Source organism: Colias croceus, chromosome 22 (assembly GCF_905220415.1).
Source record: "Colias croceus chromosome 22, ilColCroc2.1".
NCBI lineage: Eukaryota > Metazoa > Arthropoda > Insecta > Lepidoptera > Pieridae > Colias > Colias croceus.
This window is the reverse complement of record NC_059558.1, coordinates 764,815-784,257: the sequence shown is the minus strand read 5'-3', so window position 1 is coordinate 784,257 and position 19,443 is coordinate 764,815. Positions and strand designations below refer to the sequence as shown.

The following is a 19,443-nucleotide window of genomic DNA, read 5'->3' as shown; positions in this document are numbered from 1 at the left end:
TACATTTTACTTTGATTAGATACCGGTTATTCGATATGTACCTATATTACTTTTTTGACTATTTAATATTTTTATTATTATAATTTATAACTTATAATTTATGTATAAAATGTGGCAGCTCCTTAACCTTAATAAATACACCTTTTATATAAGTAAACTACCAAAAATGCATCCGTATCTATTATCAACAAATAAATCTATTAAAGCTAAGATCCGTTTAATTATTGATTGTGAAAAAATCGGGGTCAGAATGATCACGATTCAATTAATGCATGCAAAAAGATACACATGTTTTTGTCAGCTTCGATAAACATTCGATCCAGTGTAAGTTGTAACAGGATAAATAGCTGTAACATAGTGAAACAAATTGGTTCATTTCTTAAGGAGATGAAAAGAAAAGAGGAGAAAGGAGTTGATAAAGAAATTATAAGTTACCTACTACTTTGGAGCTTTCCTTTTCTTTGGTTAACAAGAAAAAATCGCTTCAAGCTATAACAAATAGCGTAAGAAAGGAAACCATTCGCAGTACGTTTCAGTGCTTTTTAACTGACTTAAAAAAAAGTAGGAGGTTCTTAGTTCGATTGCATTTTTTTGCGTTTTTATCTCAGAAGTTTTGACTGGGTGAACCGATTTTTATAATGCTTTTTTTAATGCTGGTGCGTCTGCCATGTGATCCCGTTTAAACTTTTATTAGTTCTGACGATTTGAAGGAAATTTGTTAAATAAAATATTTAAAATAGTATCTTAAAACGTTTATACCTATAGTATCATAGGACACAGGTTATATAACGACAGATTCCTGAAGAGTCAAGGTTAACTATACGGTTATTAGTTTCGCATGAACGAACTGAAAATTGGACTTTAAACTCGAAAAATAGACGAGAATTATATTCATTTTATTGTTTGATTTCACGAATTGTAAAAATAAAGATTTAAAAGACTATTAGATAATTTGCCCGTGACCACGTTTGATATAAAATGTTTAAAATATCCGTAAATATTGAAAATATTTTAAATCTGTTTTATCTATACTAAGCTATTATTTTTTACTATAATTTTGTAAAGCTGAAGAATTTGTTCGTTTGAAGGCGCTAATCTCAGGAACTACTGGTCCGATTTGAAAAATTCTTTCGCTGTCAGATAGCCTATTTATCGAGGAAGGCTATAGGCGCTATAGGCCTGTTATAACCACGCTAAGACCAACAGGAGCGACACCAATGAAGAATGTTTCAAAATCGGTGGTTTTTCTATGCGTAATCTCCTTTTAATAAGTGGGCGAAGCCGCGGGCGGAAAGCTTTAGTATCATAAAACTTTCGCATATATGTATAAGAAAGAAAAAAATCTGTCTGTATAATTATTTGTATACATGTAACTGAATTATTTAATTAAAACACTCCATTAACATATTTTGATGTTATCGATTTTACTCGCATACATTTTACCACAAAACCGCTGACCAAATAATGATGCGATTTCCACATTTAGTAGCAACGAGACATTCCTTCTCAGTTACCGTTCATAATGATCTCACTGATAGTCCAATGTGATTTTTTACGGCTTTATCGGATACGTGCCGCAATGTTGCCGACAGTAGCCATAAAAAACGGTCAAGCGTGTGTCGGCATGTAAAATATATTTGTTAGTAATTAAATTGTTTTAGCGATAGAGTTAAAAGATTTTTGTAGCTTATAATGCCTATTTTTCGCACTTGTGTGTGTGATATGTGTCAAAATAATTTTAAAACGCAACTACGATGGAAATTTATCATTTGGAGTTGAGCCTTTGTCAATATTTTAGATGTTTTCGATATATCTACACTAATATTACAAACAGGATAGATTGAATTTTTTTCTTTTTTTTTTTCAGGACAATTTTCACACACGGCACGATCTGATCCCATACTAAGCTTTCGCTTGTCTTATGGAAACTAGATGGCTAATAAAATACATATATAATTTTAAATAAATACATACATAGATTAACACCCAAACACAGAGCAAACATATATCATATATGTTCATCAAACAAATATTTGCCCTGAGTGTGAAATAAGGGAATCGAACCCACGACCTCTGGCTTGGAAGGCAGGGTCACTACCAACTAAGCCAACCGGTCAGTCAGATTTAAAAATTCTTTCACTAATACGAAGCTACAACCCTGAGTTATATAGATTATATTTTTATTTTACCTTTATTTTTTCAACCACGGAACCCTAATACGCTGGACACAACCTGATTCAGTTTGCGATAATTTCAACCATTTGACCAAATTAGGTATCGCATTATAACTGCTCGTTATCACTGAAACTTCCTACATTTGTGAAAGTCTGGTAGAGCTGTGACGAAAATGGCTAAACAGTTTTGCGTGTAACTTAGTGATAGATAAAGACCGCTTAAAGTGTTGATTACACAGTAAATTATGAAAATCCTGCGATTTATGCATACAATAGACGAGTATGGAAGATTTATCTTAGTACTAGCTGTTCCCCGCGGTTTCACCCGCATTGCTCCTTTCCTGGTGGTCTTAGCGTGATGATATATAGCCTATAGCCTTCCTCGATAAATAAGCTATCTAACACCGAAAGAAATTTTCAAATCGGACCAGTAGTTCCTGTGATTAGCGCGTTCAAACAAACAAACTCTTCAGCTTTATAATATTATCGTAGTATTTATTTCCTTGTCTTGGAAAAATACAAAGGCTTATTTTCTTTACATTTTGTAAAACCAGACTTTTCATGGGATGAATAAATTATTCTCGAAATAACTGAAGACTTATACTAATAATAATGTTTGTAACTACCTAATTAATAATAACTAGCGGTCCGCCCCGGCTTCGCCCGTGGTACATATTTCGCAATAAAAGGTAGCCTATGTTCTTTCTCAGGGTCTAAAGATTGTCTGTGTCAAATTTCATCAAAATCAGTCCAGTAGTTTACGCGTGAAAACCATACATACATACATAACTAGCGGTCCGCCCCGGCTTCGCCCGTGGTACATATTAACGTTTTCTCTACATAAGAACCATCCTCGTACTTCAAGGAATATAATAAAAAAAGAATTATCGAAATCGGTTCAGCCGTTCTCGAGTTATGGAATTACAACGAAAAGTGGCATTGATTTTTATATATTAGATTATAAACCTTTCCTCTTTATAATATTAGTATAGATAAAACTAAAACCATTCGCTTCACTATTTGTATTTAAATAAAACGGCCTATAAACATTCCAATTCGCAAATTTAACATAATACGCTATCGATACTTTTTGCGACACCATTACATAAGAACGGCTCGACAATTTACTACATCTCAGTAAATACGTTTAGCAACCGTACGAGTGATAGTCTTGTGAAATGGTTTCATAAGTTTGGCTGTATCTATATCTGTAGACTAGCTGTGCTCCGCGGTTTTACCCGCAGTGCTCCGCTCCTGTTGGTCTTAGCGAGACGATATATATCCACCTCGATAAATGGGCTATCTAACACAGAAATATTTTTTTTAAACCGGACCAGTTCCTGAGATTAGCGCGTTCAAACAAACTCTTCAGCGTTATAATATTAGTAAAGATATACTAGCTTGTTGTCCCGGCTTCTCTCTTGTTATTTTGGAACTTCTGTACTCGTCTGTACTGTACTTCTGTAATCAATGAAAATTGTAAAACCTATACTGACCGGTTGGTTGGTCAGTGGTTGTGGGTTCGATTCCCGCCCAGGGCAAATATTTATGTGACCATCGATGTTTGCTCTGTGTCTGGGTGTTAATTATCGTTATAAGTATATACATAATATATTAAAAATTATATATCTATGTTTATGAGACAGGTTTCCATAACACAAGCGAAAGCTTAGAATGGGATCCGATCGTGCCGTGTTTGAAAATTGTCCTGGAATATTTATTTATTATCTAATCTATTTATTGTACTTAATTATTTAAAAGTTGCTATTATTGTGTTACTGGCAACAGTTCTCAGCAACAATGTTGATCAATTGTTGCTCATAGAATGTTTATCATAAACACGAGTTTTTTAAATTTGCATTTGTTGGTTAAACCTTTTTAACTGTGAATGAAAAAGAGAATAAGTTTAACTTGTCGTGGTAGCTGACCATTGAAGGAAAAGATAAATTTGTTTAAACTAGGTTAAGACTGTGTTTTACATTTTCTTATCATTCGCGTTCCGCTGCATATATCACGATGAAACATACATTCGACCAATTTGCATTGTAATACGAATTTTTTGTAGTATATAAAAGCTACAAGGAAAGATAAGTACCTAGTTTAAGCTATCGTTTTTACCTTTTACTAGCTGTGCTCTGCGTCTCTACCCGCATTGCTCCGCTTCTATTGGTCTTAGCGTGATGATATAATATAGCCAGCCTACCTCGAAAAATGGGCTATAAATAGGCAAAAATATTTTTTTTAAATCGGTCCAGTAGTTCCTGAGATTAGCGCGTTCAAACAAAATCTTCAGCTTTATAATATTAGTATAGATTAGTTCTAAAGTGATTCAACATTTCAATAAACTTTACACATAAAAAAACGTATATATACAAAATATATGTTTAGATTTTTTCTTCCAAGAATCCAACCCACGATAATGACGCCGCAATCTAATAACAACTTGACCAATAAGGTAGTCTAATTAATCAGTTTCTATTTATGTTAATCCTCTTATAATGAAATATTTCTTATTTCTATAATAATAAACCTTTTAGGCTGCGGTCTTTATGTTAAATACATACATACCAATATTCCTCGTAATAGGTTTCGAGACAAAGAGCATCTGAGTTCAACGTCAATGAAGCGTGTTATAAATATAAAATTAGTATACTTATACTTATATATTTAACTAGGTTACCGCCCGCGGCTTCGCCCGCTTTGTCTAACCTAATAAATTATATACTAAAACCTTCCTCTTGAATCACTCTATCTATTAAAAAAAAACAATTCAAAATCCGTTGCGTAGTTTTAAAGATTTAAGCATACAAATGGACATAGGGACAGAGAAAGCGACTTTGTTTTATACTATGTAGTGATTATAGTATATAGAAATAGATACAAAATCTATATGTATATACCCTATCACATTAATTCTTAACAACCTTGACCTTTGATACAGAGGTGAGTTTTAATCCCACTACAAGTAAAATGTGTAATAAACATGACAGTTTTAGTTGTGGCTTTAAAATGTTATAATTAATATACAATCAATATTCCATTCGATAAATATTTGAATTTTTTATCTATTTGTAAAATGTATCTCCTAAATGCATTATAATCATGTTAGCAACCTTGCGTAACTATAATTTAAAAACCGTAGTATCTAAAACCATTAATCAAATCAAGCGTAACCCAGATAAATGTAAAATAAATCTAATTTAGATAACGCAATACGTGTTAATAGATGTTAAAATTTTAATAATGAAAGGACGCATCGTGAATGAATAAGTTAAATAGAATTGGTCCAAGAGCATTACCCTGCGGCGGTCCACACGTCTTTGTGTGTGGGGGCGGTTGATTTCAATCTGACGCATCTCAGGCATGCCTTAAAAAGGTATTCGATGACGATATATTCGCTGCGGACCAATAAAGGATCGACATTGACCTGTTCGAGTAATACTTTTATGGTCGAGTCTTTCGAAAGCACGGGATAAATTTAGTGACCGGTGTTTGGTTTGATTGACTTTTATTTATTAAGTAGTGTTTTATGCTATTGTTCCAGACGATGTCTTTGTTTATAGGCAGAAAAACAAAGGTTGTATAAATGTACTGAAAGTTCAATTCAGAAATTATTCCACATCACAGTCAGCTGTTTGATTTAATTTTAGGTTATAGATATTCAAGTTGAAATATTATTTTTTTGTTAATAATTATCATTCTTAGGGCTTTATGTTTATGCAAATTTCCAGATTCATAACTTAACTAAAACATTTTTAAGCTTATACCGATATATCCTCCATTTTTTTTTTTTTTACAAAAACAAGGTTTCTAAGGCAAACATATTTAATATTTACCCAAGGTACAATTAAAAACGAATCAAATTTCCACACAACTTGCCAAGTCTCCGTTATCTAAATGTTTATCCGATCTAATAAAACTCTATTTATCATTAATTTCACATTTGAATGCGGATTCTGTACTTACATTGATGACATAAGCAGAGTTTTCTGTTTTTACAAGTCGTCGAAATAAGTATTCCGAATAGATAACTATTTATAAACTCATATATATTTCTAGCTGTGCTCCGCGGTTTTACCCGCATTGCTTCGCTCCTGTTGGTCTTAGCGTGATGATATATAGCCTATAGCCTTCCTCGATAAATGAGCTATCTAACACATTTTTTTCAAATCGGACCAGTAGTTCCTGAGATTAGCGCGTTCAAACAAGCTTTATTATATTATTAGTATAGATTTTACGAGCTTTGTTCAAACTCAAAAACTCAAACTCAAACATTTATTTATTCAATTAGACTTCTTCGAGAAGCACTTTAAAAACGTTAATACATATTTTTATCATTTACCACCGATTCGGAAAGCAATATCTATGGAGAAGAATTGGCAAGAAACTCCATGTTTTGCTTCACTTCCTTCCTTCTAATTTGAAATATCAAATTGACTTTATACAGTACTAACTTTCCGCCCGCGGCTTCGCCCGCTTTGTCTTAAACCTCAAATTGTATACCTACTAAAACCTTCCTCTTGAATAACTCTATCAATTGAGAAAAAACGCATCAAAATCCGTTGCGTAGTTTCAAAGACTTAAGCGTACATAGGGACATAGGGATACAGAAAACGACTTTGTTTTATATTAGGTATGTAGTGTTACTATTATTTTACGAGTTGTTTTGCTTCACTTCCTTCTCATTTGAAATGTCAAACTGACTTTATACAGTAAAAGTCACGTACTTTTTCGTTTAAGATCAATTTAAAATTAAAGAAACTATTTCTACATTCAATTTATACGGGTGTGTCTAGTTGCACAATTGCTTCATTTCAATATTAACTTTAGATTTTCATTCACTACAAAGAGAAACCTGAATGAATTATTTCTATTATATAAACTACTTCACAGCAATTGGTTCGATTGTTTCCGAGTGATTGTGTTACAGACAAAAATCCTCTATCATTTATATTTAAGGGTGATACTATACGATTACGAGCGGTTTTCCCGCCGAAGGAATCCGCTTCTGAACCGCACTAGTCACAATTTAATATGAAAGTTGTATGCTGCATACTACACTGCGCGGTTTCCCGTCGCGGTTCACAGGTGGGACAAATTCGACCGCCGCATGCAGCGTCAAACCGCCGCTGATAACCGGCGCTTTAAACTACACGGGCGGTTTCCCGCTACGTTACATCATTCGGCGCGGGACCTTGGCGCTCGCTCGTGATGTTCAAATGAACAGAAAACAGCGATAAACCGCGTCCCGTGTAGTTTAATGGTCTGCGGCAGCTTTGGCGAGCGGATTCCCGCGGCGGGAAAACCGCTCGTATAGTATCACCCTAAAAGTTGAAGGTCATAGACAATAGTTTAGGACGTGAGAAAATAAATAATAATCTTATTGTAATGATTTAATATCCATATACCTTTACTCTGCCAAAAAAACTATCTAACAGATTGATAAATCTTATTATGGCTGTTCAATTTTATCAAATTCAAATTTAATTTATTTGCAAGCTAAATGTTTTGTGGCTAATACATTCTACCAATCGATTGGGTGTCCAAATATTAAAATAGAAAGTTAATTTGTCTAATTATTTAAATGTACACACAATTCAATTTTCACAATAACACGAACACAATATAATTTACATTTTACACGATTATATCACACACAATTCAGTTTACACTAATTCTTCAGTCATAAATTCTTCAATGTCATAAAATTGTTTCATCATGACGATGTTATCTTCCTTCCATAGGAATTGTAGTGGTAGGTACTGTTCTACTATATAATATATCCTGTGTCCACGGGTCAGAATTTAGGGCCACTACCTTACACATGAAAAATGTGTGCGTGTACTAGTGTACAGTGTACACACGTAAGAAGTGAAACTTCTTTATGACCTTATTTTTCATTACAGAAATACGTCGAATCACGCGTGGTAGGGATAAGAAAAAGATGGCGCGTAACGGAAAAATGTCACGCGTAACGAAAATTGAAAAAATGTAACACTAAATTTTTTCCAATAAAGAAGTTTCAATTCAATAAAATAAAAAATTAAATCTAACACTCCCGACTAGTCTGGGACCGATAATATTATTATTATTAACGGAAAAATGTCACGCGTAACGAAAAAATGTTACACTAAATTTTTTTCCAACCCCGATAAAGTTTCACTTCAATAAAATAAAAAATTAAATCTTAGGCTGGTTGCAGAGCTTGACCGACCGTCAGTGCGTACCGTCCGCGTCGGTCCTGACGATACGCATCAACAATTATTGTATGACTATGGCACTAATGCGCATGACAATACGCGTGCGTATGGTCGGTCTAGCTATGAACGGTTTTATGAATTTCCATACATATGACAAGCGCGACTGACGTACGCACTGATGGTCGGTCAAGCTCTGCAACCAGCCTAACACTCCCGACTAGTCTGGAACTCTCGTGTTTTCCTGCTTAAACTTAACTGTAACCCTGAGTAGCTACTAGCTCAGAGGCAGTTTACCAACTAAATATAATATTACTTATGTATATTTCACTAAAATAAATATATATTCGCCCATGACTGCAGCCATTAACTCCATCCGAAGGTGAGTAAGTAATATATTTACATACCGTTAAATTCATCAGCCGAAATATCAATGAATGAACAAAAAACGTGTAGGTGGTAACTTGAGTTGACAATAGTATGAGAGGTGGTTGCTTATTTCGTTGTAAAGCTTAAATGCATAAGTAAAAAATATGAGCATGTTTATTGGGCGTTTTGTTTTTGTTATTAAAATCTTTGGATGTTTTTTATTTGTTTGAATTTTTAAATATTAAAAGCTTATAGTTTTGTCGTTGTTTTTGCTTTATTTTATTTTTTATAATATGATAAGAGTTTTCGCTAGTCTTTGCTCTTGCGCTAACCATTCTACCAAGGAGCTGGTTGTAAACGACAATACACACATTACATATGTAAAGTAATTGACTATAAGTATATTTTATCTCTTCTTCCTACTTGTAAAATCTTATAAAATACTTATAAAAACTGATGAATGAGGAAAACTTATCTGTTATAATAATTAAATGCAATTTATTTGCAATTAGTCTAACACATCTTAAGAAATATGAACATTCCACCCACATTGTGAACGTTATGTTAAAATGAGGATTTCATACTAGTTTTTACACGCTGCCTTGTTTCGTTTTCGATTAATAGAATATGAATTTTCGATAAACTTTCTTTAAATTTGATTGCAAATTTAAATATAATTAATATTAATTTCTTAACTGCGGATACACCTCTTATTTTGTGGATAGTCATATATGTTTCTTCAACAGAATTATATAGTCTGTAGGTATGTGCCACACAATAAATTATTAAAATTGTATGTGCTTCAAACTCTGTGTATGCGAATCAATCAACATCTGTTTATAGACACACATGATTTAATAAATATAACCTCTAGCTCTCGCACTATACTCAATCAAGGGCACGTGGGTACATTTCAATCAAGCCAAATTACTTGCAACTTAATTGAAACATGTTTTATAACTTGGTTCGTTTCGTGAGCTTTGTAATCATAGTATTTTGTTGTAAATACATGTAATAGATGTACAAATTGTCTAAGCATTATGTTTGTCAGTTTATATCACAGGTGAGCGGAAAATTATTACGATTTTGGTGAATTGTGAACATGTACGTTTACAATGCACTAAAAAATTATGTTTGTTTGATTTTCACTTTTTAAATAATTCGAATAATAAATAAAGAATTGATTGAAAAAGGAATGCGAACCGATTGCGTTTCTTTTTTCGTCAGTTATCGCTTAATAAAATCTTTCGCAAACTATTGAAGAAAGTTAAATACAAAAACAAACACTATGCACTACTTCGCCTTTTAAATAATTTCTTATTTTTAATAAGTTACAGATAAAATTGAGCTATATATCAATTAGGAAGAAATAAAGATGAATCTTCCAAGTCTATCAAGACGTTAATACTACAAATAAATACATAATTATAACTCTAAAAACATAACCCACATCTTAATCTCCAGTTAGATCATCTATTTACATGTTTTTCTAAACCCATACAACTTTGCACCCAAATTGAAGATAATCTTTGAACGGAAGCTGTCAAGGCTCTAGCGGCCAATTAGAGCCTTCTGTTTGGTATTGTTATTTGTTATACATGAGGAAGCAATGAGTAAGACGATTGAGATAAATCGCTTATATTAGCACTATAATAAGGTGTCTTTCAATCGTAGGTTGGTAGTCATGGAATAATGGCAATATTTTGTATGTTATGATGTAATATTTTATCAAAACAATGTATGTAAATATGGATATACCGGTTTAATATTTTAAAGTAGTAATAGTCTATTTAGTAATATGTATATGATATCATGTTGTACCTATGCTGATTGCTGAACCAATTAAGTACATTAATTTTATTTATTACTAGCTGCCCCGCGGTTTCACCCGCATTGCTCCGATCCGGTTGGACCAGTAGTCCCCGAGATTAGCGCGTTCAAACAAACAAACAAACTCTTCAGCTTTATAATATTATTAATAATTTATATATTAGTATTAGTATAGATTTATACAATTTCAACCGCTGTTTTACTGTCTTAGTTCTAATAGACTAAAAGATAAATTAAAGCGGATCCAAAATCCGCCAAAAATTGCGCCAAGGAATACAGTAGTTGACGTAATTAATTTACTAATATCTTTTTTTTTTGTGGTGTCTCTCAATGTTAGCCAGAAGGGCTACTACATTTTAACGCGGACGCGGGGGCGAACTGAAGGTTCACCCTGGTAGCGACATGCACAAGGGCGTCCCCCCGACACGGGGATCTCGAACCTCGGCTTGGGCTGTCGCTTGAGTGGAGGAGGCCAGAAGGGCCCTAATCGGACGGGATTACTAATATCATTTGTTAGCAGTTAGAGCAATTATCAAGGATTGTATTTTGTTGTTCAATAGTATACATAAATGAAGACATTAAGAAATTAATAAAAGCACGTTAAAATAGAGGAACCTAAGTGAAAACAAGTGATAACTGCGTTAAAAACAACCGACTTCAAACTTGCACTTGCAAAATTTACAAATACCTACAGACAAAAATGCTCATAAAATAAAAACTACTGGGCCTATCCGAATAAAATTTTTATGGGACCAATTCGACACCATCCCGCATCGAACAAAAAAAGAATCACGTAAATCGGTTCAGAAACCTCGGAGTAATCGGTGTACATACATAAAAAAAAAATATACCGGCCGAATTGATAACCTCCTCTTTTTTTGGAAGTCGGTTAAAAAAACCGCAGTTTAACTATGCTATAGGTATTAGTTTAATTAACCTATACAGTACTTATAATATATCTAATAAAGGTAAAGGTAGACATAGATTATTTTGTCGGAAAATAAAACTTGCAGGCTGGTAATTAGTAATAAAATTAAAAATATAATTTAGCATTACATATGTCGTAGTCATATCGTAGATTTGATCATTTCATGATATGAGTGGCCATTTCACGAAATGGTCGCATATCGTGAAATGGCCAATTTAGTTTGGCCACATCATGATGTGGTTTGGGCAGATCAATGATAAGAAATCGTTTCACGATATGGCCAATTAACGCACGGTTTTTTCATGAAATGATCAAAATTATTTGATCATATCGTAAAATAGTTACATTAATCGTTGGTAGAGGCGCTGCAAGCTCTGTGTTTATGTGATAAGATGGCGGCCGCTGGCGAAAATTAAATTATTCGCAGTTAAAAACTTCATAATTCGTTTAATAACAATATTATGAAGAAAGTCATAGCAAAGAATTTACGACGAAGAGGTACGAGTAGGTACTATGGAAAATGTGGATATCTTATATGTATTTAAGAAAAAATGCGACTTAAATAAAATAATTTAAGAAACTACTACTATATTATTATAATTGTTTGTTTTTTAAAAAGCGATCCGCTTCTGGCACTCGCCGGCCGCTGCCGCGGCACGCTCGCTTTGCTCGCTCGGCTCGTGCGTTGTTTATCAAAGTCTAACCTAACCTAACCTTACTGTTTTCTATTGCAAAAACGATTCGCTTCTGGCATTCGCCGGCCGTTGCCGCGGCACTAACTTAAATGACATTAAACAAGTTTTTAGAATATAGTTATTCTGATTTTTTTTAATATTTTATGGACTCTTTATATTTTATACGATCTGGCCAAATGTGGATGACCAAATCGTGAAACGTTGACGATTTAACGATCTGATCAAACTATGTTGGCCATTTCACGATATGCGACCATTTCGTGAAATGGCCACTCATATCATGAAATGATCAAATCTACGATATGACCACGACACATACACGTACAGAGTTTAAGTTTAAGTACCTTCATCTATTACAATATTATCTGTGGTTTAAGCACAGAATATAATATAATAGTACTACGTTTAAGATTAAATATTTCTTTGTCGTACAGATCTAAATATAAATAGCTTGTGACGTCACCAATTGACAAGTCTGTTTGTTAGTACAGGTGATGAGGAATTTTGTAGTCGTTATCATGAAATTATTATGTTACTTATAACTGGTAAGGTCATTATGTTCGAATACTAACATATAAACTTATTACCTTCAGAGATCGGAATATAATATAAGTAAAAGGAAATAATTAGAATTTTACGTTACCTCTCGGACTAGGCAGAAAATAATACTTAAGAAAAATTCAATTAAAATAAAAAATAGTGATCGCTAAGAATGCAATAAGTTTTGCACGACGATGCGAAGCAATGAGAGTGCTTTACGATCGAAAAATTTTTTTCGCCTCATTTTTGCAGCTATTCTTATTATTATAGCCTTGTTAGTTCACGGAATCAAGATATTTTGCATACTATTGTCGAGATAATTTAATGGAGATTAATCCCATACTTTTTAAAAATTGATTTACTTCAATAGAATTGGAAAAAAACACCGAAATAGGTCAAAAAATTTTCCTGTCCGTCATGTGTGAAACCTGAAAACACTATAACTTGTGAAAAAATCCATCATTTGAGTTAAATTTTTTTTTTAAATATTCTAATCGACGATTGTAGTTAGGTCACTGAATGCGAATTATTAATTAATTCAGTGTCGTTTAATTGCAATTAATAAAAAACGAAAACTACAAGACTGTATATCTATATATATATATATTTTTGTTTTATATTTCATAATTAAATGAGCATTATGAGTCGTGCACTTTTGGATTTTCCAAATTATTTATATTTACATACATTCGCAAGATAAAACAACAAGTCTTCCTAACATATGCCAACCTGCACTTGGCCAGCGTAATTTTAAGCCCTCATAAAAATCTGTGCTATGGAATATATGTATATTAAAAAAGATACCATTTTATTCGCCGTCGGGTTTAAAGTATATAAAAGGCTCTCTTTGTGAGTCGCAGCTTACAACTAGATATGAGTCAATGTCAATATGACCAAATATGAGAGAACATATGAAGTCATATCTCGGGATATGTACAGCCGGTTGTTCACCCGGGATATATCTGAAGATATGGGATTTTTACGTGTTATTTCATTTTGAATCAACTTCTTAAAGTTCTTGATATTGGCTCTTCACTTTTATAATAACTAGTACCGATTAATTTTTATTTTTACTTACCGTAAGTCCTTTTAAACTGTCGGTATCAGATCGAGGTTTATTATGTTACTAGCTTACCGACCGCGGCTTCGCCCGCTTTGTCTAAAACCTAATAAATTATATACTTCCTTCCTCTTGAATCAATCTATCTATTAAAAAAAACCGCATCAAAATCCGTTGCGTAGTTTTAAAGATTTAAGCATACAAAAGGACGTAGGGACAAATAAAGCGACTTTGTTTTATACTAGGTATGTAAGTAGTGATTAATCTTCATATTTCTACTGTGAAAAGAAACTATATTATATAGGTACCTACTTATTTACATAAATCATCAAGTATCAAGCCCCACAGTATCAACTCCTTCCTCTTGACCGCATCCAACGTCGAGCAGCTCGAATTGTCGATGACCGTAGGCTTTCCGATAGGCTCGATCCACTGTCAGTGCGGAGAGACGTTGCGTCTCTCTGTATACTGTACAGAATCTACTATGGGGAGTGCTCTGAGGAATTGTTCCACCTTTTACCAGCCGCACAGTTCCACCACCGGACCTCACGCCGTAAAAACCAGTTCCATCCGCACCATCTGGATGGTTGGCGCTCCACCACTGTCCGCTTCACCCGCAACTTCCTTCCGCGTACGGTGAAACTGTGGAACGATCTGCCACCTGCGGTGTTCCCGAACAACTACGACATTGGGGCCTTCAAGAAAAGAGCGTATTTGTCCATTAAAGGCCGGCAAAGCACCTGTAACACTCCTTGTGTTACAAGTGTTTATGGGCGGTGGTGACCACTTAACATCAGGTGGCCCACCTGCTCCTTTGCTTGCTCTGACATAAAAAAAAAAAAAAAAAAAAATCATCAGGCCATATATATATTTTGTTCCCACTGTTATATGTATAAATATCCTTTTGTCAATATCGGATAGTTAAAAAAAGAGCGTGTGTGCCGAGCACAGGTGTCAGAAGTGAAACTTCTATGGCAAGATTCAAAGATACCAAAATCGTTGCCTTACTACATGACGTGACGATATTGCCATGACGTGACTTTGAAATTTTACTCTTAACGCGCCTAAAGAAGTGTCACTTAAACAATTTCATACTTAGTAGGTATGTTATGACAGAAAAACATCAACGTTTTAAGGTAGATTTCTTGGAAACCTAAAAATAATATGATGACATTACGCTTCTCCTGGGGATAACCGGTATAAGATAAAATCGTTTAGTATTATTTTTGTTTAGTTTTTGTTTACAATTCGCTTGTGGTCTGGAAATAACACATACCTACGTAGGTTTTAAAAGGAAAATACAAGTGGACTAGTGCTAGATAGCGTGTTAATTGTTAAAAAAACAATACCTATAACCTAAAGGAACTGCAGATGTTAGTACTCACCAAACTTTGTGAAAAAATAAGTTTTACCCTTTTGATTTCGGTAGATAAGTTGTTGATCAGATCGTCCGTACCTAATATGTTTTTCCTCTCAATTTCGTTATATTATTTTCCTATTGCAATTGCGTTCATTCGATAATACAATTTGTATGTTTCAAAAACTATCTGCACTGCGGATGTTAGTTTATATATACATAACTAGGTGTCCGACCGCGGCTTCGCCCGCGCAGTCAAAGAAAAACCCGCATAGTTTCCGTTCCCGTGGGATTTCCGGGATAAAACCTATCCTATGTCCTTTCTCGGGTATCAAAACATCTCTATACCAAATTTCATGCAAATTGGTTCAGTAGTTACGGCGTGATTGAGTAACAGACAGACAGACAGAGTTACTTTCGCATTTATAATATTAGTATGGATTAAGTATGGATATGAGTTTTTCATCCCGGATTATCCGGGATGAAAAACTCATATTCAAAATAATTTTAACAGTTACAATGCAATGTTATAATGGTCAGTATCTTTACCAAATCTAATAATTCTCTCATTACATAACTTAAAACTTATTTATAAAGAGACTTTTCAAACATTCTTTAGGCGAATCACTATTCTCTACATAGTATAAAACAAAGTCGCTTTCTCTGTCCCTATGTCCCTTTGTATGATATATATCTTTAAAACTACGCAACGGATTTTGATGCGGTTTTTTTTAATAGATAGAGCGATTCAAGAGGAAGGTTTTAGTATATAATTTATTAGTTTTTAGACAAAGCGGGCGAAGCCGCGGGCGGTAAGCTAATCCATACTAATATTATAAATGTGAAAGTAACTCTGTCTGTCTGTCTGTCTGTTACTCAATCACGCCTAAACTACTGAACCAATTTACATGAAATTTGGTATGGAGATATTTTGATACCCGAGAAAGGACATAGGCTACCTTTTATTGCGAAATATGTACCACGGGCGAAGCCGGGGCGGACCTCTAGTATTAAAATATTTTAGACTGACTGTTACTTTACGTAGTTACAATAAATATTTACCTATATACATATTACCATATTATAAGTAATGATTGACTGAGTTTTTTGAATACTAATGTTCGTTCTTGTTATAAAAAGTCTTAAATAGCATTTGATTACATTAATCTTCACTATGTTTTTGTTTCTATTTAACATTGATGTTTTCGTACCTACCTACTTGCAAATTTACTTATTTTAATTCAACAAAACTTCACGTCTGGAAAAATATTCATGAAAATTCTTACTCTGCCGCGGTAAAGCTATTGCATGCTTGATGCTATGCCTTCAAGCCACACCTCCGCCCGTCGGAGTGGGGAGCGTGAGGTTTTTTCGTTACGGTATTTCTCGATTCGTTCCCCGCGCTCAAGGCCCGCGATAGAAGCTATGCAAGCTTAAAAATCGTAGTAACCTTTGTCCGTTAGGGGGCGGTGTATATTCAAACTACGATCCTTTTAGGGAAGTCGGTTAATAAACAAAACAAAGTTTCCATTAAAATATGCCACATCATTTTACATAATGACGTAATTAAATACGACACAAAACAAATGTCTAAATCGTTGGACAAAAACAAAATGGCGGTATCACACAACATAATAATTAATAATATACGTCGAAAAAACTCTGTTTTGACATCTTGATAAATGTGTTTCTTGAATCATTATTATATTAATATTGTACTTGTATATTAGAGGTTTGACCTGGCTTTGTCCGGGTTTTTAATGTAAGATATTAATTGAAGTTCGTATAGTTGAGTTGTATTGGTGCGTTGCAGCGTTTATATATATATATATATATGTGGAATTATGAATGAAAACTGATAACAATTAATTTATTTGTAATTTTATTACCTCTAAAATATATTTTATAATAATGTCCGCCTGTCTGTGTTCTAATCTAATGATCAAATAAGTTTAATTTTTATACCGATTTTATCCTATAACAGCAGCTGTTGTCAGTATATATGTATTATATTTTCTTACTGGGACGTTTTGTGTTTATACTTTATTATCTTCATATCTTCTTCTAATATTTTGGGATTAACATTATCGGTTGTTAATCCCCTTCAAAAATATAATGTTTAATTTGTGAAGTGTTGTAACTTGTATATGATTAAGCGCCATTTTCTTATACCATTCAAAGAAAACTAAACGATAGCGCGATTCAGAAGACATACGGCGCCATCTTGTTTTTTAAGAATGAACTAGGTACCATTAAGATACAGTCATTATGGAGCAGACACCACGAACAAAATCTGTGCGCCAAGCGCGGCGGCGCGGGGCGCGCGAATGACGGCTAGACAGTCATAGATTATGCGATGTTACCGACTCACCGCTATAGAGGCGACACTTTGTTTCATTCTGTCTATTTTATTGGGTGCCACTCCTTACATGCACGTTGACTTGAAATTTTCTTTGTACTTACTTAATATTTATTTTAGGTATAAACTGACTTTACTACGCGGGGCTAACAATATCTGGCATATAATAAAGGATGATGTAAATAGTGACGTCATATGGAATAATTTAATTTTTTTCGGGTTTTAGGTTCAGTCAGGGCTAAGGGAAGTTTAATTTCTTACAAATTGAGCCTTTTTTAGAAAAAAAATAAAAGCCGTGTAATTTTGTACAAAATGTTTATTTAGTTCATTATCCTCAGAACATGTTCCCGGCTCAGAAATTGCTTGCATTGTTCCAGTACTATTGTAGCACACCTTCGGCTAAAATAAATATAACATAATGTTAGTGATGGCTAAAGACTAAACGAATATATTATTAATTTGCATATTTTTATTAAGAAAACAATACCCAGGGCCGTTCTCAAATTAATTTAACTTTAACAGCTTAAATTAATATTTATATAACAGTATAACATTAAAATAATAATGCTATAACATAGATATATATTATAACAATTTCTTAATTAGTTAATACGTTCAATTAAAATACATATCTACTACCAAAACTTTCCCATGTATATTATGTTAGATACAAAGTTTTCAATTTTATTTTATTTTTTATTTTTATTTTATTTTATTTGCAACACAAACACATATAACAATAATATAGGTACAATACTTATTTAACTTTATAAACCTTAATGACTAATTGTTATTGCAATAACATGTGTTGACTACTAGACTATAAATTACAATCGCTTACACATAAACAAAGAGTAATCAATATACTAATTAACAGATAATAGGTAATTTAAAAAGGGGAATGGTACAATACTACTAGAGACAAATTTCTAATCTATTGAAGGACCTGCGACAGTATAGTAAGGTTATCAAATAGGCATTTCCGAAATCTAATAGGTTTACTCGCGATAATGTCAAGATCTGGAATTATCTCGCACAACTTATTGTAATTTGTGCAGATTCTGTTTAGAGTGCTATGATATGCTCTTTGGGTGCGGTGGATTGGCAACGTGAAAGTTCGATTATTTCGATTACTTCTAAGTGGTATATGAAAGGAGATTTGGGAAAGAGCTGCAGAGGACAGTTGACCACATATAATTTTATTTAGAAATATTAATTCCAATATTTTTCGACGATCTGACAGTTTTACTTGTTTAAAATAAGATAATCTTTCCTCATAAGTATGAAGCGTTTTATTTAGATGAAACCGATATGAAAGTATTCTCAAAAATTTGATTTGGATTTTTTCTATATTTTTTATATGAATCAAATAAAAAGGGGACCAAATCATACTTGCATATTCCAATTTGCTACGAATGAGAGAGTTAAAAAGACAAATATAAGATTTAGGATTCCGGAAACCTTTACATGAACGTAAAATAAACCCTAGCAATCTGTTACATGATTTATAAATATGTGTATAATGGTCCAAAAATGAGAGTTTGCTATCAAGGATAATTCCTAAATCACGTACGTTTGACTTCCATATCAGATTTTTAGCATTTATAGAATAATTATATTTTATTTTTACTGCCGTACTACCAAATTCCATAACATAGCATTTATCTACATTAAGAAACATAGCATTTGTAACACACCAATCTTTTAATTTATTCAAATCATTTTGTAGTTCAATGCAGTCATTTATAGTGAAAATTTTTCTAAATATTTTTAAATCATCAGCATAAAGTAAACAATTTGATGAGAAATTATTGCACAAATCATTTATAAAAATCACAAATAATAAAGGGCCCAGATTTGAGCCCTGAGGAACACCCGATAATACAGGAATAGGACGAGAATAACTTCCAAGTATTCTGACTATCTGAGATCTA

The 19,443-nt window shown here is 33.3% G+C and overlaps 1 protein-coding gene across 2 annotated transcripts in view; it reads left to right on the top strand.

Moving 5' to 3' along the window:
- LOC123701803 overlaps positions 1 to 19,443 on the top strand; it is a 72,896-nt gene that overhangs the window by 34,285 nt on the left and 19,168 nt on the right. The window lies entirely within an intron of this gene.